Consider the following 22044-nt stretch of genomic DNA (forward strand, 5'->3'; position numbering starts at 1 on the left):
GTGGTTTTAAATTGAGTTTCTCTAATGGCTAATCATGTTGAACATTTTTTCATGTGTTTATTTACCACCCTTATAGTTTTCTGTTAGGTGTTAAACTCATTTCTAGTAAGTTTTTTGTAGCATGCATTGAATTTTTACATAGATGATCTTGTTGTTCTACATGTAAACACAGTTTTACTTCAGAACTAAAGCTGGCAAAACACAAAAGAAGACTTGAATACTTAAAATTACAAAGGCACTGAAGAGAAAAATCAGAACAATAATATATTAAACTCTGGGAGGAGGACAGAGTAGTATGAAGAGAGTCCCTGATGTGAATCAAGACCTAGAGATCTAAGCATGTTATTAAGAGTTATGAAAATAATCACCAAGAAGTCAAAGCCAAAAATTCTAAGAATAGTTGCTTTGGAAAAATGGAATTGGCAGGGATAGGAAAAGTAGGAGGGAGGGGGAGAAAGAGAGAGAGAAAAAAGGAAAAGGAGGAAGAGGAGATGGAGGAGAAAGGAGGGGAAGGGGAAGGGAGTAGGATCAGGAGAGGAGGATGAGGAGGAGAGGAAGAGAGAAGATAGACCCTTCCAGGGCACACCTTTGGTAACCTATTTCCTCCAACTAGGTACTACCTCTCAGTTATCTATTCAACCATCAATGGATTAATCCACTGATGAGATTAGAAACCTCATGGTCTAATCACCTTCTCAAAACCCCATTCCTGAGCACATGAGAGTTTGAGTCACATTCTAGATCAAAACCTTAACAAGGGTGGAAACTGATAATTGTGAAGTAAGAAAAAATGAAGATTTAATCTGTGATTCAAGAGCTCTCTATAAAGGAAAGATGGAAGGAAGGAAGGTTGGTCCTAAAATGACAGTGCTGATGAGTGTCTAACCATGACATGGATGCTTCCTACAGTCCAGGTGCTTTCTAAATAATAAATGTGCATTAACTTGCTTAATGATCACAGCAACCCTTAGCATAGTTATCACCATTTTATAGATGAGAAAACCAAGGACCAAACGTATCAGGTACATTATTTGAGGTGACACATTTCAAAACCAGATGATTCATCTCCAGAGCCAGCGCTCTGAGCTAAGTCATTATATATGTATCATGTGGACAATGACTGTGACACCCTTTGGTATGGATAGTGGGTGCTCCTTCATCCCAGCATGATTTGATTTGTTCTCAGAGGCCATCTCCTAAAGAAGTATTTAACTTTTAGTTCATTCATAATTCAGCAGATATTCAAATGCCTGTTAACACAGTTCTAGGTACAAGGATTATTCCTTTCTAGTTGGAAAGACTGATGAAACAGAAACACAAATGTATAATTTGATGTAGTATGCCACAGGGAGGAATAAATCTGGATAAGGAATAAAAGATGACATGGAGGAAAATGAGGCTGGAGAAGGACAAGTGGTGATCTTGGTGGTGGTGAGGTGTTGATGTTAGTAGGGAAGTTTGGGGACCTCCACTCTGGAGAGGTGGCACATGAAGATTATCTGAGTCCCTTCAGTTGCTGTAACACAATTTCATAGATTGAGTGGCTTAAACACCTTTGCTTCTTCCAGCAATGAAGGCTGGGAAGTCCTAGATCATGATGCTGATAGATACAGTGTCTGGTGAAAGCATGCTTCCTGTCTTGCACATGGCCATTTTCTCATTGCATCTTCAAGTGGCAGAGAGGGAGGACGCAAGCTCTCCATCTCTTGTATCAGGTCACTAATCCCATTCACAAGGGCTCCATCTTCATGAGGAATTCCCTCCCAGAGATCTCACTTCCTAACACCATTACGCCAGGGGTAAGAATTCCCACATATGAATTGGGAAGTAATATGCAGATATTCAGTTCATAACATAGACCTAAATGACATGTAGAAAAAACCCTGCAGATACGGAGAAAAGAAAGGTATCGTAAGTGTGAAGTTGAGAGACAAGAGTTTGTTTGGCCCATTTGAGGTACTGTAAGGAAGCCAGTGTATTCTGAGGTGGTAGAGGTGAGGTAAAGGAGGGGTACTTGAGGAAAAAACAAGCAGCACCTTATAAACCCCATGGTGACTTTAGGTTTTATTTTTAGTGTGATGAGAGGTCATCAGAGGGTTGAGTAAAGGGAAAGGATATCCAATGAGAACTTCCTGTCCTGTATCTCATGAGGAGGCAGTATTTCAAGATTACTTCACTACTCAGTAAAAGTTTGAATGAATGAACTACTAGGGAAGTCAGGTCTTCTATGAGCAAGTGAAAATGATGGTACTAACATGTACCATCTTGGAAGGTAGTTTATTATAGTTCAATTGTAGTTACACAGAGATGACAATTTGTGGCACAATTACTGATTTTTTCCTATATTTAATGACATTAATACGTTCAACCACCACTAAAAAGTGGTCTTTCTTAGCTATAAAGTAATAATTGCAAGGATATGCTAGGGTACTGACGTATGGGGAGGTAAAGAAAGTTAAAGAGTTAATTTGAATTTAAAATATTTGGATAAATAGAATTACTAAATATCTTCATGTTCTTATAGTTTTCTTATAAAACTTTGTTGGTCTATATGCTTGAAGGAAATATTTTTTAATGAATGATGATTGAAGAATAAGAGTAAATCCTGAATTTGTTATCTAGATAACAGAAACAGTTTATTTTTTGAACACATTAAAAATCTCTAGTCTAGGGCTGGGGAGATGGCTCAGTCGGTAGAGTGCTTGCCTTGCATGCACAAGGCCCTGGGTTCGATCCCCAGCACCACAAAAAAAAAAAAAAAAAAAAAAAAAATCTCTAGTCTAATTTACTTATGCAAAATATAGAAGGAAGATAATTTCTTAACATGTTCAATTATATCAAAAATTATGTTCAAACCAAAAAAACTAAGTTTTCTAAAAAAAGCAATGAAATAGAGAAAATATCTATATTTATACATATGTACAATTAGCATTTGGATTATATAAGACATATAATTATGTAACAACTAGGTTTTATTTGTATAAATGGACAAATTATTTTTACACATGAGAATAACCAACACATGCAAAAGTAGTCCTTCATAATGATTAAAGAAATACAACCAAGGTAACTGAGGTTTAAAAAATAAATTAAAATGGCTGCATATTGATAGAATTGCATATTAGTACATGAATATTATCATTCACTTCAGTATATTCCTGGGTTCATTCCCAGCTCTGCTAAACAAATAAATGAATAAATAAAATTAATACCTACTACCTAAAGGGTACCAACAATATTTAACAAAAATCATCGGACTGAACACACCTTCTGATCCAGGAATTTCTTTTTGGGTGGGGATGTTGTCAGGGGGAGAGGGTGGTCAAAGGAAAAATGAAATATTTTTAGGACAAATGTTAGTTATAATAACAAAAGGCTAAAAATAACTCCAATATCTAACATTTGGCAAAATGATTACACTATGATAGCTCATAACAATACAATAGTATTTCCAGATATAATATTACGAAGAAGTCTATGTAAAATCAGTGAAAATATACACAAATATGTGAAAAAATGTGTATAGTTAAGTGTAGTGATAAAGGCTAGACAGCATAGTGTACATAGGCACATTAAATGTTGCTTATCTTTTTATTATGCATTTTGTTGCATATGAAGATGATAGGAAGAATATAATTCACTTAATGAAAGGATATCATAGGATGTAGAAAATGACACACAAGGCCAACATGATTTGGAGCACCTGATGTCCACAGATGAGAACTGGGGTGCCAGGAAAGATCCACTCTGCTTCCAGTACAGGTAAGCGTAGTGGAAGATATGCCCTTTGAGATTTATCAGAAGTAACATCGATTCCCAAAAAGTGAGCCATGTCAGCAGATAAGACTCATTTGGGGATTAAAAAACTACTTCAAAGAAAGTTATAGACCTATTATGATGGCCCATATCCAATTATAGCATTTGGAAAAAAATTGTCTCTATAAAGCAAATCTCTCCATTCTTAACGGCTAGCATACTTTGATGTCATGTACAACTGAATTCCAGAAAAGCAGAGAATTTCAGTAAGCCAGTGGAAGCCATTGTAATGAAGTTTGACTTGGGCTGTGTTGAGAAATAAAACCTTTGACCTCATCACACCAGGTTGTATTGCAGTGGAACAATAAATTCCAAAGAATTCATTAGGTCCTTAAAACAGGTGGTGTTAGCCTTTGTATTTATGCTAAGTTCAAATACAAATCAACCAGGATGAAAACAGGAAAAGGATTAATGGATTCCAGGATTGTTCTGAATGTAGAAGTTTTTCGTGTGGTGGTATCATATGTGTATCTCCTCTTTTCACAAGAAAAGATCATCTGAGTTGGGGCCAGATAGGCTTCTAGATTCCTTGAAGTTTCAGTTGAAATCTGTTCTACCTTACTGATCCTTCAATCATTAACAAGTAAACGTATGGCTTCTGTAGACACGGCAGTCAACAAAAGTTACCTTTAGCACCAGCCCATGGATCCCTTCCATTATATATAACAGTTTGGTTTAAGGGTCATATGCCATGATAGAGGACAACTTTAGGATCTTAGAGGCTATTCTAGAATTCTTCATGTTAAAAGGTATCATATTACAGTTTCACATCAGTTTATGAATGTCCACAGTACTGATATGATTCTGATATTATTGATGTCTACATGTGTGTTTTGTGGGGAAAGTGGGAAGAAGCAAAGCTGTCATTGCATTGAGACACTAGACAGGTCTGAGGTGATCCTGTCCCTTTAATCTTCCCAGAAAAAAACCCAGCATCTTATATGAGGCTAATGATACCCACTTCAGTGAATTATTGAGAGGGTTATTGTTATGGTGTAGTTATGAGGTATCCCCCAAAAGGCTCATATGTGAGACAATGCAAGTAGGTTTAGAGGTGAAATGATTGGGTTATGAGAATCTTAACCCAATCAGTGAATTAATCCCCTGACAGGGATTAACTGGTTGGTAACTAAAGGCAGGTAAGGTGTGGCTGGAGGATGTGGGTCACTAGGGTGTGCCTTTGGGGTATATATTTTGTCCTTGTTGAGTGGACAAGGACACTCTCTCTGCTTCACTCTCTCCCTGCTTCCTGGGTGCCATGTTCCCTGCTACTTTCCTCTACCACACCCTTCCACCATGATGTTCTACCGTAACTTGGGCCCTGAGGAATGAAGTCGGAATGAAATGAGACCTCTGAAAATATGAGGACCCTAATAAACTTTTCCTCCTAAAATTGTTCTTTATAATGGATAGGAACTAAGTAAATGATACTTCCACTTTTTATGTGCAAAGCTTTTTATAAGGTACCTAGGGTGAAAGGGAATAACATTTAGAGGAAGGGACAAGGGTGAGAAAGCAAATGCAAAAACAATCTATTGTAAGGAAATATATAATAGGTTAGGGGAGTTGAGCACATAGCTTAATTAGGGCAAGACTGTGCAGTTAAAAGAAGATGACAAAGGGCTGAATGACTGTTGTGAGGATAAAAGCCAACCTTAGTGTTCTAAAGTGAGCCTTTTAGGTTAAGATTGTGTGATAGTTTACTATCCAGATTTGAAGACAGGCTGGTGCACAGGGCAAACCCTGGCTGTGAAATTGCTTTAAAGAAAGACATGCTTTAAAAAGTGATATAATGTTAGAATTATGTCCTTTGCTTTTGAAAATTGCCTCTTTCCCACTGTATTTCAGGAAGCATGTCATCAAAAGCCAACTGCAACCCTTTTTATAATGTGGGTGGAAGGAGGTGTAGGAAGCCACGGGAATGACCTTTCATCTCCTTCCAGCTGGTCTTTGTCTTCCAGGGATCCCTGCACCTCCCCCACAGCGCCATTCAATGGGGCTCCTGTGAGCAAGTCCCAAAGTAGTTTTTCTTGCTTGCAGCTCCTGAAATCCTTCCATGACACTGGAATAAATAGTAAGGTAGAAAAGAACACCATTTTACTTATACATTTCTGTGGAAAGTACCATCATTCAATGTGTATTTTCTGTTATTTGTAGGTGTCTTCACTTTTCTTCTTGGATTATAAATTCCTTAAGGAAAGAAGGGTTTCATTTGAATTTCAATAAATAAAATGTTGTTGGAAAGAATTCCCTTTATTTTAAAGTCTTGATGACTGTTTGAATTACATGGATCTCTTTGTTTAATAGAGATATTCAAGATTATCTAAAAGTATGCACAGATGGTCCTCAACTTACAATGGTTCAACTTGACAATTTTCTACTTTATAGTGGTATGAAAGCATACCTGTGCAGGACAAAGTGGTGCATGCTTGTAATCCCAGCAACTTGGGAAGGTGAGGGAGGGTAAGAACCCAGAAACCACTCTGGACATGGGAACTCACATAAGAGAGTTTATTAAGCAAACAGAGTGTCTCCTTGCAGGGTAAGAGAGAAAATGAGAGGAAAAGAGAGAGAGTGCATGCAAGAGAGAGAGTGAAAAGCCAGGAGGAGAGAGAAAGAATGAATGTGAGGAGAAGAGAGAAAGCATGAAAGTGAGGAGAAGAGAGAGAAAATGGCGGGGAGCTATTCTTAAGCAGTCAAATTCCGCGGGCTAACGGGACCAATAACGGAGAAGGATACTTGCAAGCTGACTGATGAACCAATAGCTAGCTAGGATGTTCATAGACTGACAAGTAGTTGGGAGGCGGGGAAATGACTGCAGCGTAAAGGGTGGGGGAGCAGCTTTATATTACATTGTATTTCCCTGTTTTCGTTTTTATAAGATTTTTTATTCTCCAGTTCTCTCCCCCCTTATCTCTCCTTCCTGTCTACGTGAGTAGGTCTGGTTTTGCAGGTGAGATGTAAAAAGTCCATTCTCCCAGGGGCAGTTTCCAACTTCCAGACGTCCAGAGGCAGATGGCTTTCATGGACTTCATTTCCTAAATTTAATTGATCCCCTATTTCTACACTAACTGCCTGTCCCCAATTCTGGCTTCATTCCCCCCTCTAGTTTTAGGAACTCCTTACTGCTGTAGGGAAAGGGAGGCGATGGCCACTCTGACTTCTTGGAGCTGGAAGTGGGCAGCATGGGGCACGCAGTTTGGAGTTCCCTTTTTAGAAATCAGGTCAATCGAAGGGTCCATGGTAGAAGTCTGGTTGGGGAAGAGCAGGTTATAAAAGCATCTGGGGGTGGGTGCTTCATTACAGACAAGTTTAATTTGGAGAATAGCAGCTCAATACATTTTCTGCTTTAAAGGCTTATATACCAATCTGAAGTCTGGTGATGAATGCAGGGCAGAGCAGAGCGTCCGGGCGAATGGAAGGTGAGGCTGTGTCCGGGGGGCACTGGGGCATCAGATAGGGTTCCACTTGCTTAAGAGACAGTGGAAGAGCCTATCTGAGTCACGGCACCAATGTAAGAACCCCGAAACCACTCCGGACACGGGAACTCACATAAGAGGGTTTATTAAGCAAACAGAGTGTCTTCCTGCACGGTAAGAGAGAAAATGAGAGGAAAAGAGAGAGAGCGCACACAAGAGAGAGTGTGAAAAGTGAGGAGGAGAGAGAAAGCATGAATGTGAGGAGAAGAGAGAGAGAAAATGGCGGGGGAGCTATTCTTAAGCAGTGGAATTCCATGGGCTAACAGGACCAATAGCGGAGAAGGATACTTGCAAGCTGACTGATGAACCAATAGCTAGCTAGGATGTTCACAGACTGACAAGTAGTTGGGAGGCGGGGAAATGGCTGCAGCAGAAAGGGGTTGGGGCAGAGGGGAGCAGTATTATAGGGAGGAGTATTGCAAGTTCAAAACCAGCCTCAGCAACTTATCAAGTTCCTAAGCAACTTAGCAAGACTCTGTGTCAACATAAAACATAAAAAGGGTTAGAGATGTGGCTCAGTGGTTAAGTACCCCTGGGTTCAACCCCTGGTACAAAAAAAGAGAAGAAAAGAAAACATACCTGTACAATCATTCTGGTTTTTTTCACTTTTGGTGTATTATTTAATATGTCACATGAGCCATATGATGCTTTTTTGCATATGGGCTTTATGTTAGATGATTTTGCCAAAATGTAGTCTAATGTACATGTTTATGGTAGGCTAGGCTAAGCTATGTTGTTGGTAGATTAGACGTATTAGATACATTTTCAACGCACAGTATTTTCCACTTAATGTTGGGTTCTTCAGGATTTAACCCCATTATTAGTTGAGGACCATCTGTATTCATTTGGGTTTCAGCCTGTTTGGGATTCAAAGAAAATTGATTCTCTTACCATTTCTAATTTATGCTCTGTAGGCATCAGAGATTAGCCATGGCTTATTTTTAGAGTCTTCATATCTCTTTAGAAACTCAGAACTATGTTCCCCTATAGTTTATGGAAAGCAGATCAGAGGAGGAGGCACGGGTCTCAGATCTGGTAACTACAGACGCTTGGGTCTGGCAAACAGAAGCTAGTAGGACCCAAAAGAAAACAAATTAACATGTTTAACAGATGTAAGAAGGTCAATGTTTTTCCTGGGAGGCTGGCTGGGAGAACTCAGAGTTAAGTACCAGCTGGCAAGAACAAAGTGTAGTAGAAAGGTCTGCCAGCCCCTTAGGCAAAGCTGAGTAATAGTTGATTGAAGGAGGGGACATTACAACTGCTCACTGGCACAGCGGGTGGACATTTTAAAAGCTCTTCATGGTTGTGGTGGTGGTGGTGAAGAGAAAGGAACCTTGTACAGATTTTGATGCTTTGCACCTGCAAGAAATTTAGTACCTTCTTCCCTGTCATAAAAAAGTTTATTTACCTTAGGTAAGGGCCACAAGGGAATGGTAAATAGTCATGTACTTGTGTAATTTAATTGGTGGTGACTTATTTTTAGAAATCCTCTAACGAACAGACCATTTCAACCACAAAATTGTCAGTGGGAAATGAGAAGCAGACTGTTGAAGAGAATGTTGCTGCGTGTTGTGCGCGGTAGATGATATGACCCTGGATGATGGTGACTCTCGCCTGTGAGGTGGCTGCCACTATAGTCCCGACAGTGCATCTTGTTTTATTTCGTTTTTCTGTATTCATTTTGTGTCTATTCGAGTCTCCTCTCTTTTTCTTTCTTGGTGAATCTAGCTAACATTTTGTCGATTTTGTTTAGCTTTTAAGAAATACCAACTCTGTTTCATTGATCTTTTGTATTGTGTTTTTTAGTCTCTATTTCAATGATTTCCGCTCTGATCTTTGTTATTTCTTTCCTTCTACTAATTTTGGGTTTGGTTTGTTCTTTTCTAATTCCTTAAGACACACTGGTAGATTGTTTATTTGAACTATTTCTAGTTTTAGATGTAGGTGCTCTTGCTGTCAACTTCCTTCTTAGTAATGCTTTTGCTCTGTCCCTTAAGATTTAGTGTGTGTGTTTCCATGTTCATTTTGTGCTCACTCGTCCTTCCAAATGATTGGCACCTGAAGCTGTGTGAAGAGTAACGGCTAAGCACAAGTCTTCCTAGAGAGCTTTCTAAAGTGACGTCTCCCTTGAGTCATATTGTCTATACTATGTCTATACTATGTGGCTTCTGGCTCTTGAGAGGAACAATTGAATAAAAATTTTCTGAGTTAGTTCAGGGTCCACAGACCAACAAGGGCTTTTAACTTTCTGAGGTCACCACTTTTTAAAACATCTAGACTCCATAAAGGATAACTTTTAACTAGTGAGTACTTGTTAAGGAGGCAGGGGGATGGACTGTGGTAATGATGAACTTGAATTTGAGTTCAGTCCTGGCTCTGCAACTTCCAAGTGAGCCCAGGAAAGTTACTCAGCTACTTTGCTTATTAACCTTTTCAACCATCAAATGGGGCAAGTATGTTCTTACCTCATTGAGCTATGACAGTTACACCTTCTATGGTGAGCACTCAAATATCTGCTAATGTTTATTAGACAACTTGATGGATCAAGGCACAGGGTGCACACAGAAAAGTAGATGAGGCCCATTCCAGTAAGGAGCTTACAGAGTAGTTAGCAGATATGCTCACGCGTAAGTTGGGGTTTGTTAGAGTTTGAGGGAAGGAAAGCCCACTCCTCTGAGGGAGGCGCACTGAGTAGATGAAGCTAGAAGAAACACCAGAAAGGGCAAGATGTCCTAGATGGAGAGAAGGACAACAAGAACAAAGGCTCAGTGCTACCTTCCATGTATCTTGTGGCTTGGTTAAGTACTTGGCAGGTGAGGACTGTGGTAGCAGGCACATGAGTCCAGAGCACCTACAGTGGACTGGACACAGAAGGTTCTCCTGCTTCGCTTCTCTACCTTTATGCTTTTCACTTTTTACTTTTCTTTGGTGGCTGATATTTGATCCCATGGTTTCAAATGGTCCTAAGACTTACATGAATGAAAATGTATGTGGAGGAGGAGAAACAGGATTCATAAAGAAGGAAGAACCTGCTAACTGTAAATCCCACAATCTGACAGAAGGGCCATTCTAGAAAGATTTGGTGAGGTTAAAAGGAAAAAAAAAAAAAAAAAAAAGCAGCCCATCTGTTTGATTGTTGTGGGAATCTTCTGCCAACCAGACAGATGGAGGCTAAGGCTGATACTTTGTTGATACAAACTAAAACTGGAAATGGCAATAGGAGGAATGGCAATAGGAGGTGACCATCTCAGATTCTGCTGGCTGGGTGATTGGGCAAAAAACAAAAACAAAAATTAAAACCCCACTAGTACCTTTTGGTCTATTTTTTTTTCACTTAGAATACAACAAAGAAAGTTCTTATTGATCTTAACACTGACCCTTAAGGAGGAATTACTTTATGATGTGGAAAATAGATAAGCCTTCAAAGACAGTGGTCATGATCTCTTGGAATTTTTTAGCAAAGTTATTATTTTAGAACAATTCTAGATTTAAAGGATGTTTTATTTTTCCATTGCTGTGTCAAAATACTTGAGAAAATCAACTTAAAAGGAGGAAAGATTGATTTTGACTCATAGTTTTAGAGGTTTCAGTCCATGGTCAGTTATATATCAAGGTGGAAGGAGCTGCTTACTTCATGGCAGAACGAGAGAGGAAGGGGCTGGAGTCCCAGTATCCCTGTGGAGGGCACTTTCCCAATGGCCTAACTTCCTTCCACTAGGTCCTCACCTCGTTAAGTTTCCACACTTCCCAGTAGTGCCACAGGCTGGCGACCAAGCCTTTAACACACGTACCTTTGGGGAATACTGCAGATGCAAACTGTAGCAGAGGACTATTCCAAATACTAGTACATAAAATTCTTGATACCTCACATCTCGTTTCCCTTTAGTTTACATTAGTATGGTACATTTATCTCAGATTCATGAACTGATACTGATTATTAACTGAAGTCCATTCTTAAATTCATTTTTTCCCCCAATGTCCCTTTTTTGTTTCAGGATACTATCATATATTTCCTTAGGTTCCTTTTGGTTGTGACAGTTTTGCAGGTTTCCGTGGATTTTGATGATCTTGACAGCTATAAGAATTATGTCAGGTGTTTTGCAGAAAGTTCCTCAACTTATTGGGATTTGTCTGATGATATTCTCATCATTAGACTGGAGTAATGTGCTTTGGGGAGGTAGATGTCATCCTAATCATGTTATATCAGGGGTAATACCATTAACAGGACTTGTCCCTGTTAATGATGATCTTGACGGCCTGGCTGAGGTAATGTTTGTCAGATTTCTCCATCATAAAGCTACACTTTTTGTTTTCTTCCCTTTTCATACTGCAGTCTTTGGGAAGAAGTCATAACAGCCCACATATAAGGAGTGGGAAGTTTTGTTCCTCCTCCTTTAGGGTGAACTATCTATAAAATTATATGGAATTCTTCTGCATGGGAGATTTGTCTACTCTCCCCATTTATTTATTCAACCTCTTATATCACTATTAACTCATTTATTTTATACTTTGAGTTATAATCCAATATTGCTTTATTTTTTGGCTCAGATTGTTCCAGGTTTGGATCTTCCTTGGCTTTCTCTTCCAGTTGGCTTCTGGGTCCCTTGACATACTCTCGTCATGGAGGAGACTTGTTTGTTTAGCAACTTATTACTTTCTGGCACTGCAAGACACTCTTGAATCATTTGGTGTCTTTCCTTCCTCAGACCCTTGGAATTTGCAATTGTAAAGAAATAACTTTCATCATCAGACATGTTTCCAGGGCTCTAGAAGAGCAGGTTTAAAAACACTTAAAGGACATAAATCAGATCTCACAGCTTTTAAGGGATATGTGACCCAGAAGAGATGAGAGTTTCTGAAAAAGGAAATTCTGATTACACAAGTATGATGAAACTTCACAAGAGAGATGAGGAGAGAGAACCTAAAGGAATTCATGTGGCTTCAGAGGATGTGTTATGATTAATTTGGATTTTAAAAAGTCATGCACAGAAGATACTTATGATCAGACTGAGAATTTCTAAAAATATCATCAAAAGTTACTTAGCTGCTGGTTTGGTAAAACAATTTCATGAGTCTTCTAAATGAAGTTATATATTTTTCTATATACCAGCTATATTAAAATGGGAGCTCTTTTCATTTCTCTGAATTCATCTCTGATCTTAGTTCATTCTCTCGGCAAATTTTTGTTTAACACACACTTTGCAAACTCATTTAGACTCTGGGAATGCATCAATGAACAAAGCTGCCAAATTCTGTGTTTGGATGAAGTTTACTCTCAGTTCAGGAAGGTGGATGACAAACAGGCATTTTTTAAAATATGGAGCAGTACATGGTATAGAGAGAAGTAATCAGGATAAGGGACACACAGAGAGCCCTCGGGTGGGGCTGCTATTTACAGAAAGTGATCGAGGAAAGCTCCATTGATCTGGTGGCATCTGAGTAGAGAACAGATGGTAGCACAGGAATGAGCCATCCACATACCTTAGGAAAAGAATTTCAGGCAGAGGGGAGAGAGAATACAAAAGGCCTGAAGCAAGAAAGGGGTCAGCATGACAGAGAGATGGGATGAGCAAGGGCAAACGTGTGCCTGTCAGGGGGATGCCATTCTTAGGAAGAATTGTGAGTGGCTGTCCCCAGAACTGAGTGCACTTCTGACCTGGACAATGCAGGTCTTCGAATAGGTAGGAGCCACTGGAAGCTTCTGAGTGGGGGAATAAGATCATCTGATCTCACATTTGAAAAGGACCACTCTGGTCACTGTGGGTGGTAGGCTATAAAGGACAGAAGTGGAAAGACTAGTGAAGAGGTCTTTTTTATCCATTAATACATTTTAATCTTAATTCATTAATCTTTTCTATGTTTCTTTCACATAGTAGTAATTGTATATACGGACCATTTTCCATCTGCATATTTTATTTTCTATAGTCCTTAGGTTTATACTGTTTAGTGGTTGCATAGTAATATATTAGTTCCTGTAAAAACGTAACACGAATCTAGTGGCTTAGAGCGACACAGCTCCATTACCTTGTGGTTACGGAGGTCAGAAGTCCTGAACTCAAGGTCCTGGTAGGACTGCATTCTTTCTGGAGGCCACACTCACTCCTTGACTCATGGACCCTTTGCTCCAACTTGAAAGCCGGAGCGGCATTTTCACGTCTCCCTCCCTCCACCCTCTTCCCACTTCTGTTGCCATGGTGACTTCTCCTCCTCTGACTCTCACCCTCCACTTCCCTTTTATACAGACAGACCCTTGTAATCCCACTGAGCCCACCTGGAAAGTCCAGGTTAATCTCCCCATCTCAAAAGCCTTCATTTCATCACATCTGCAGAGTTTCCTTTACCATGTAAGTTCACGTCCACGGGTCTTTTCTGGCAATTAGGATATGGATATCTCTGTGATGGCATTTAACTTATCAGTTGGCGTAGCGCTCATTTACCATTCCCCATGTTGAATGCGTAAACTGTGTATAGTTTGGGGCTAGTATGATATTCTTATACCTCCTTTCTTTGTATATTCACCTTCGTTATTTTCAGAACGTATCCCTTAAGATAAACGCCCAGGTCTAGAGTTCCTGGGACAAAGGGCATGAAAATCATATTTATTTGCTCTCCAAATACTTGGCTATGTTATCAGTAAACATATGAGTATATCCTTTCTGCTACAACTTCACCAGCCCTGATATTTGTCACTTAAAAGTATGTTTTGAAATAATCTGTAATGCTCATTCTAAATGTTAACTGTAGACTATAATAAATATAGGTTGAAATGGTAAAAAAAAAAAAAAAAAATTATGTTTCCAGAGCTGGGGATGTGGTTCAGTGGTAGAGTCTTTGCCTAGCATGCATGAGGCCCTGGGTTCAATCTCCAGCACCACCAAAAAAAAAGTATATGTCTGCCAGAGTATGCTACAAAAGATTTCATTGTTGTATGAATTTAATTTTGTTGACTAGGTTGAACCTTTCAAGGTTGGTGTGTATGTTTGTGTGTGATGTATGGTATTTTTAGGATAGTGTTTTGGTTTTGCTGTTTGGTTTTGCTTCCTGAGCTGGAAGAATAGAGACAGAAGTAGACTGCTGCTTAAGTAGGGGGTAAGGCTGGCATTAATAGATGACATATATAAGACTAAATAAATTGCTTTTACTTCCCCATCCAAAAGATGATTTTCAAAATGGGAAGGACATTGTTAAAGAGGATTCAGAAAACAGTGAAAGAGCATCCAGATAATTTGAGTGAGTTCATATCTCTGAGGCATGCTAGATTGAATCTCAGGGTGCTGAAGGCATTAGCAGATACCATCTCTGAGCAACTCCCAGCAGTCATAGAGTTAAATCTTGGAAAGTAAGGGAGGTTCCAGAAGACCTGAGACTTGCAAATGTTGTTCTGCATAGTGCTGAAAAAGTCTAATTCCTAAAACCAGCAATGTGTGAAAAGCTCCCTTGCATAATTTCTCAATTACCACCAAATAAATGACTTGTGAGCCCATAGAAGAGATTGCCTTGATCCTTAGGAACCAGCATAAATTTACCAATCTGTATGATGGGTTCATCATATTTCCTTTTTGGATAGGGGTTTCTTGATTGGAAGAGAATGTCATAGACAGTGAAGCATTTGGCAAAAATCTCTCACAAGAAATGTTGGTGGATCACAGAATAACTAAATGAATTCACTGATGATTCTAGTCCTATGTCACAGCACAGGTGATAATTGAGTGCCAGTCAGCTCAGGAAGAAGTTCCAGCAGCAAGTAATCAGACTTTTCATTAGCCCTAACTTAAGAAAAATTCTCAGGACTTAAAAAAAAAAATTTTGTGGATGATGGCACAGGGGTCAATGAATTAACTAAACCTGCAGAATAAATATCTGTTTGCAATATGAAATACATATCCTCTAACTATGAAACTAGATCAAAACCAAATAAATACATTTATGAAAAATGAGAATTTTCAAGAACTGAGTTTGTATTTAATGAAAGTGCAGTTTACTTTTTCTCATTTTTTGGTTTTCTTGAGTTTCACCAGTTAAAAGTAAATGCAGTAGAACTTGTATAGTGAAAACAGTTCTTTTAAGGTTAATTTCCTTGTGGGAGAAAGCTGGGTCTACTTACGGGTATGGTTGATAGGAAAGCCAGGTGTAACATACAAACTGTGGGATTTGAAGGGAAAGAGCAGGGTGCTTATCCTAGCACTACCACGAACTAGTTGTCATCTTGGAAAAGCAGCCACCTTACCATTCTGGGCCTGAGTTTTCTTATCTGGAAGTTGGGGATGGCAAGGGTGGGGTGCAGTTAATCGCATTGCTCCAGTCTCACTCCCAAGTTCTATCAGGCAGTACAAATTCATTCTCATGTTCTTCAATGAATTCGGCCAAACTTTTAGACTAAATGGATCCTTGTAAATGTTTCTTACCTTTCCAGGCCTCTCTGAGAAAGGGTTCTTCCCAGTCTGAAAATCCCTTTGGATTTCTGTCCTTCAGGATCATGGTAAAATGTATTCACTTTCAACCCTTCTGTCCCAAGGTTCGCTAAACACTGCAGTGACCTCTCTTTGATCTCAGGAGGACCCGGATCTTTTTTTTTGTTCAGGGCACAGTCCTACTCCCTTGGGATTTCTGGATGAACCCCTCTTTACCAGCCCAGAGGGCTCTCTGTGGCTTTAACCTGGGTGGAGACTGTCCTTCCACGTCTCCATTCCCTATCTGCCTGTTCTGTACCCTCCCATGAACATCAGGTCTGAATCACCAATTGCTCTTCCACCTTTCTCCTCAGTACTTGATGCTGATTTAGTTGTAAACATCATGAGCATTTAATTTTGAACTTTTTGTCTTCATATTTTATTTTCCACTTTGTATCTTCATGTAATTGTTTCTGAAGGAGTTGAAAATATTTCAGGTACCTGTTTACTCTTGCTTAGTCTCACTCTCCCTATTGTCAGTCAACAAACATGATCTTATGGAATACAATTTTTATATCTCTTTAGGCAATCTATCCTTTTTAAAAAAATCTTTCTTACTTTAGGTCAAATTCTCAGTCAGAGGTGTCAGACTGAGGGGTACATTGATCCATTTGGGGTACCTTTGTTTTGATTGACAGAATAAACATGAGGGATCACTTTAGCATGTTGTATGCCTTCCTTAAAACCTTAAAATATTTAAGAATTCTTTATTTGTATTTAAATATATACATTTTGGTCTCCTCCTTAAGACTTCCTCCAATCCTGAAATAATTATGGCAGGGGGGAATATTTTGCAACCTGATATCTTGGGTACTTTTTAGCCCACTTTTACCTACTTTCTACCATTGACTTTTTTTCTATTATTTTAGTTGTTCTTTCTAGCTATACATGACAGTAGAGTATATTTTGACATATTATACATACAGAGAATAAGTGTAACTTGTTCCAATTAGGATCCCATTATTGTGTTTGTATATGAGGTGGAATGACGTTGGCAGTGTATTCATACATAAGGATAGGAATCATTGCCTATTCTATTCCCATCCCCCCTCCCTTACCTTCATTCCCCTTTGTCTAGTCCATTGAACTTCTATTCTTCCCCTCCTTTGTTGTGTGTTAGTGTCCACATACCAGAGAGAACATTCAGCCTTTAGTTTTTTGGGTTTGCCTTACTTTACTTAGCATGATATTCTCCAGTTTCATCCATTTACCAGCAAATATCATAACTTCATTCTTCTTCATGGCTAAGTAATATTCCATTGTGTGTATATACCATGTTTTCTTTGTACATTTATTGTTGTAGGGCACCTGGGTTGGTTCCATAGATTGACTATTGTGAACTGAGCTGCTATAAACATTGATGTAGCTGTGTCACTATAGTATGCTGGTTTTAGGTCCTTTGGGTAGACACTGAGGAGTGAGATAACGGGGTCACATTTGTTCCATTCCAAGTTTTCTAAAGAACTCTGCACTGCTTTCTCTAGTGGTTGGACCAATTTGCAGTCCCACCAGCAATGTCTGAGTGAACCTTTCCCCCACATCCTTGCCAAAATTTATCGTTGCTTGTATTCTTGATAATTGCCATTCTGACTAGGGTGACATGGAATCTCAGAGTAGTTTTGATTTGTGTTTCTTTAGTGTTGAACATTTTTTCATTTTTTTTTATCAAAAAATATATGTATTTCTTCTTCTATAAGGTCCCTGTTCAGTTCCTCAGCCCATTTTATGGACTGAATCATTTGTTTTGGGGGTGTTTTTTGTTTTTTCTTTTTGTTTATTTTTCAGTGTCAAGTTTTTTCAGTTCTTTGTATATCCTGGAGATGAATGCTCTATCTGAGGTGCAAGTGATAAAGATTTTCTCCCACTCTGTAGGCCTCCGTTGACTTCTGCCATGAGTCTTCCCACCCTTTCCAGACTCATTCTGGGCTTCCTGCTGCTGTGCCCGAGCATGCTGTAGGCTTCCCTCTAAATTCATGTGACACATACAGCTAATCTCTCACCATGGGTTTATTGCTGCTTATTAGAGAGTGACGTATGGTCCTGCATGTTCTCCACCTGCCACAATTGTATCTTGGAGTCACATGTGTTTCTGTTAGCATGCTGGGCAGGAAGTGAGCTGCCCTTTATGGTCAAGGGGTAGAGTCTCTTTGCTTATCTGAAAGACAGCCCTTTTATTTCACCACCTGCGGCCGGTCCTTCGCTGCTACAGGGTCCTTGCAGGTCTTGCCTAGAAAGCTTTCCCAACCTCAACTAGCAAGACAGGTGGCATGAAACAGGAAGCCATGCCTGTGTAACAAGGTTCCTCTGCACATGTACTTGCATCGAATGTCTGAATTTCCTCCCTGAAAGAAATAGAAGCTCTCAGAACTGATCTTGCTGCAGATTTAGATGGTGTGTGGTTCCTGACAAGGCTTCATGTTTATCAATAGGGAGTCTTTAAAGCCTTCAGGATGTGATTGCTTTGGGGAAGCGTTTTTAGTCTGACTGCTCTCTAGACATGTTTGGGGGCTGACTGATGTTAAGCAGTTCTAATGCGGCACCGTGGAGTGGCAGGTAAGTGGCTTTTATGAGTGTAGTTAACAACAGTGGAGGACAGAAATAGCCGGTGCTTCTCTGAAGCCCTAGAGAAGTGTAGCCTCAAGACACAGATGTCTTTTGATGTGCGTGTTTCGTGAAGGTCTCTCAAAGCAGGCTCCTGGGCGACACGGGAGTGAAAACTTCGCCATGGGGACCCTGATGCACTGGTTCTGGTGGAGTTGCTGGAGCTCCTTTGGCAACCGACTTGTTTGCATGCCGTGAAACTGTGATATGGCTTCGGGCAAATATTGACTCAGTGGGAAGTGTGGGTGTGCACAGCAAGGCCTGCCCCTTCCCTACGGACTGGTTCCTTGTGAAGTTCGTTAGTCCCTGACTCTGGGACAACGTGATAACGTGGGAGTGGCAGGGACCATAAATGTCACAAGATTTTGAGCTCAGGCTGCGGTGTGGCGAGTTGTCCATATTTGTGAGACTTGAGTCTCAGAGGAGTTCCCTGATGAAACTGAGAAGAGTTGACCAAAAATCTTAGAGGGAGTCTTTCTTTTCTTTTTTATTTATTTATTTATTTTTGTCTTTTGCCATATTTTTATTGGTGCATGATAATTGTACATAATGGTGGATTATTACATATTCATTCATATTTATGTATTTTTGAATCTGTTCTAATTAATTACACATGACAGTAGACTGCATTTTGACACATTGTACACAAACGGAGCACAACTTCTTCCTCTGGCTGAACATGGTGCAGAGTCACACTAGTAGTATAATCATACATGTTTATTGGGTAATAATGTCTCTCTCATTCCACTGTCCTTCCCATCCCCATGTCCTCTCCCCTCCCCCCGCTCCCCTCTGCATATTCCAAAGTTCCTTCATTCCCCAATCCATTATGAATTAGCATCCATTTATCAGAGAAAACATTTAGTCTTTGGTTTGAGGGGTTTGACTTACTTCACTTAGCATGATATTCTCCAGCTCCATCCATTTACCTCCAAATGCCATAATTTCAGTCTTCTTTATGGCTGAGTAATATTCCATTGTGTACATACACCACAGTTTCTTTATCCATTCATCTGTTGTAGGGCACCTAGGTTGATTCATAGTAATCACCTAGGTAGAGTCACATAGTATTGTGAATCGAATTGCTATAAACATTGATGTGGCTGCGTCACTGTAGTATGCTGATTTTAAGTCCTTTGGGTATAAACTGAAGAGTGGGATAACTGGATCAAATGGTGGTTCCATTCCTAGTTTTCTGAGGAATCTGCATACTACTTTCCAGAATAGTTGCACCAATTTGCAATTCCACCAGCTATGCATGAGTGTACCTTTTCCCCCACATCCTTGCTAACATTTATTGTTGCTTGTATTCTTGATAATTGCCATTCTAATTGGAGTGAGATGAAAAATTAGAGGAGTTTTGATTTGCATTTCTGTAATCACTAGAGATGATGGACATTTTGTCATATGTTTCATTGATTGTATTTCTTCTTCTGTGAAGTGTCTGTTCGGTTCCTTAGCCCATTTATTGATTGGGTTATTTATTTTTTTGGTGTTGAGTTCTTTATATATCCTGGAGATTAGTGCTCTATCTGAAGTGCAGATGGTAAAGATTTTCTCGCATTCTGCAGGCTCTCTCTTCATGCTATTGATTGTTTCCTTTGCTGAGAAGCTTTTTAGTTTGAGTCCTTCCTATTTATTGATTCTTGATTTTACTTCCTGCACTTTAGAAGTCTGGTTAAGGAAGTGAGTTTCTAAGCCTACATGGTGGAGATGTGGTCCTACTTTTTCTTTTATTAGGTGCAGGGTCTCTGTTCTAGGGCCTAAGTCTTTAATCCACTTTGAGTTTATTTTTGTGCAGGATGAGAGAGAGAGGTTTAATTTCATTTTGCTACAAATGAACTTCCAGTTTTCTCAGCACTATTTGTTGAATAGGCTCTCTTTTCTCAAGTCTTTCTAAGGACTCCTTTAGTTTTAAAATCTCTAATTAGTATTTCTAAATGCCATTTTACTTGCCCATTTAACCACAGCTGGGAAGTACTGATTTATAAAGGAACAAATATATTCTAGGTCTTTCTATAACACAGATGATTGTTCACGTTTTAGAGTATTTCCTTGTAGCCTTTTTTTCTAAACAGATGTATTTAAGAATTGGTAAAACAGAGTACATACATACATCTCAAAACTTGAATCACATGTACACTTTTATAAAATGATTTCTGTTTCACTTAGCATTATACATTGCTTGTCATCTGAGGGGAGCTTGGAGTTCTTACCCAAACGCAGATTCTCTTGGTCTTTTCTGCAGTGTTTCTGAGTTCTCCATTTTGGGGACAACATTACAAGCACCCTCCAAAGTAAACACCCGTGGCTCATGAACATCCCATGAGTGCAAACAGCCAGCCCATGCTGTTCAGTACCCACACACAGACTCCCACTACCAGGGACTACAGTGGAGGGTGATGGACCACCCTTAAGTAATGGCGTTGGCTCATGACCTGACATTGTCAGATGCATTCCACATACAGGGTTAATTTGTCTGTGCACAACCAGGTGAGGTGGGGCTGGCTCTGGGCCCAGGGATGCATCGGGAAAGTGGGGAACCAGTACTTTTCTTTTCGTGCCCTTCCCCTAGTATGCCCCACCTCTCGCCCCTCTCCCGACATTTCTCTTCTCCTTCTCTCCTGGTTTTCTCCTTCCCCTCTGTTCTTGTCATGAATCATTAACTGAAAGACTTTGGTGGAAGGAAGGGGCAGGGCTGGTTGTCATGATCCTGCTCATAAGACATTTATGTTCCCTCAGTTTTCAAGTCAGTGAGTTTCAGAGTCAGAAGATAATCTTAGCTAAGGTTTGAAGAATAAGTGAAGTTGAAATGCTATTGAATGTGTAAAAGGTTTTTTTTGGTAGGATTTTCTGTTTGTTTGCATGTGGTTTCAGTGACTTTAATGGTTAGATTGGTTTTGGTGGGCTTTCTTGGAACTCAAATGCCAGAGAACCTTAATAGGAAATACTATGTTTAGTGGTAATTTTTACTACATCACTGTATGCGTAGTAAGGTCACTTCTAGTTCTAAAATTCCATGATTTATAGCATCGTTTCTATGGAAAAACACATTCCGAGTTCCAAACTGCTGAGTTTTGGACTCTAACTCCTTTGAGACTTGGAACTACCCATATCATCTTTACTATCTTTAAATATGCAGGTAGGTGTACATCATTGGCTTTATTTGTATATAGCAGTAACAAAAGTAACTATTATATGAGTGATTACGAAGTGTCAGATACTGTCATAAGAGCCTTCATATATTCGATTGTTCTCCTACTCACAGTGATTCTTTGAAATAGGCATTAATATCTCCATTTTACAGATGAGGAACCTGAGGCTTACCAGAGACAAGAGGTGACCACAGACCCGTCTGAACCCCTTCTTGCAGCCTTTCTTTGGTGTCTGATACCTCCCAACCACATGCTAGTGAGTCTTTCCTCTTTTTTGCTTCCTCCCCAAGGATCTTTTCACAAGAGAGATGAAAGTTGATTCTTTTAAAAGCATCTATTTTAAAATCAGTACTATTCCCACCAAGAGACCCAAAACCTCAATTCCCTTTGATCACATCAAATACTATGACGCTTCTCTGTTGCTTTTTGGTAGTAGTGAATGACAGTGGGCACGGTCTCAGGAGCTTGAAGAAAGAGTGGCTTTTAGGAAAATATTTTATACAAATAACACCACAGTGTTCAACTACAAAATTCAAATGAACA

The 22044-nt window shown here is 39.5% G+C and overlaps 1 protein-coding gene across 2 annotated transcripts in view; it reads left to right on the forward strand.

Moving 5' to 3' along the window:
• Nucleotides 1-22044, forward strand: part of Pip5k1b (phosphatidylinositol-4-phosphate 5-kinase type 1 beta) — a 313915-nt gene that overhangs the window by 22181 nt on the left and 269690 nt on the right. Inside the window, exon 2 of one of the 2 annotated variants that reach the window (XM_047524303.1) lies at nt 21654-21757. The exons of the other annotated variant lie outside the window; for it this stretch is intronic. The gene's annotated coding sequence lies outside the window, so the exon portion shown is untranslated. The remainder of the gene's footprint in view (nt 1-21653; nt 21758-22044) is intronic. 2 annotated transcript variants of the gene reach the window in all.

Source organism: Sciurus carolinensis, chromosome 14, assembly GCF_902686445.1.
Source record: "Sciurus carolinensis chromosome 14, mSciCar1.2, whole genome shotgun sequence".
Lineage (NCBI taxonomy): Eukaryota > Metazoa > Chordata > Mammalia > Rodentia > Sciuridae > Sciurus > Sciurus carolinensis.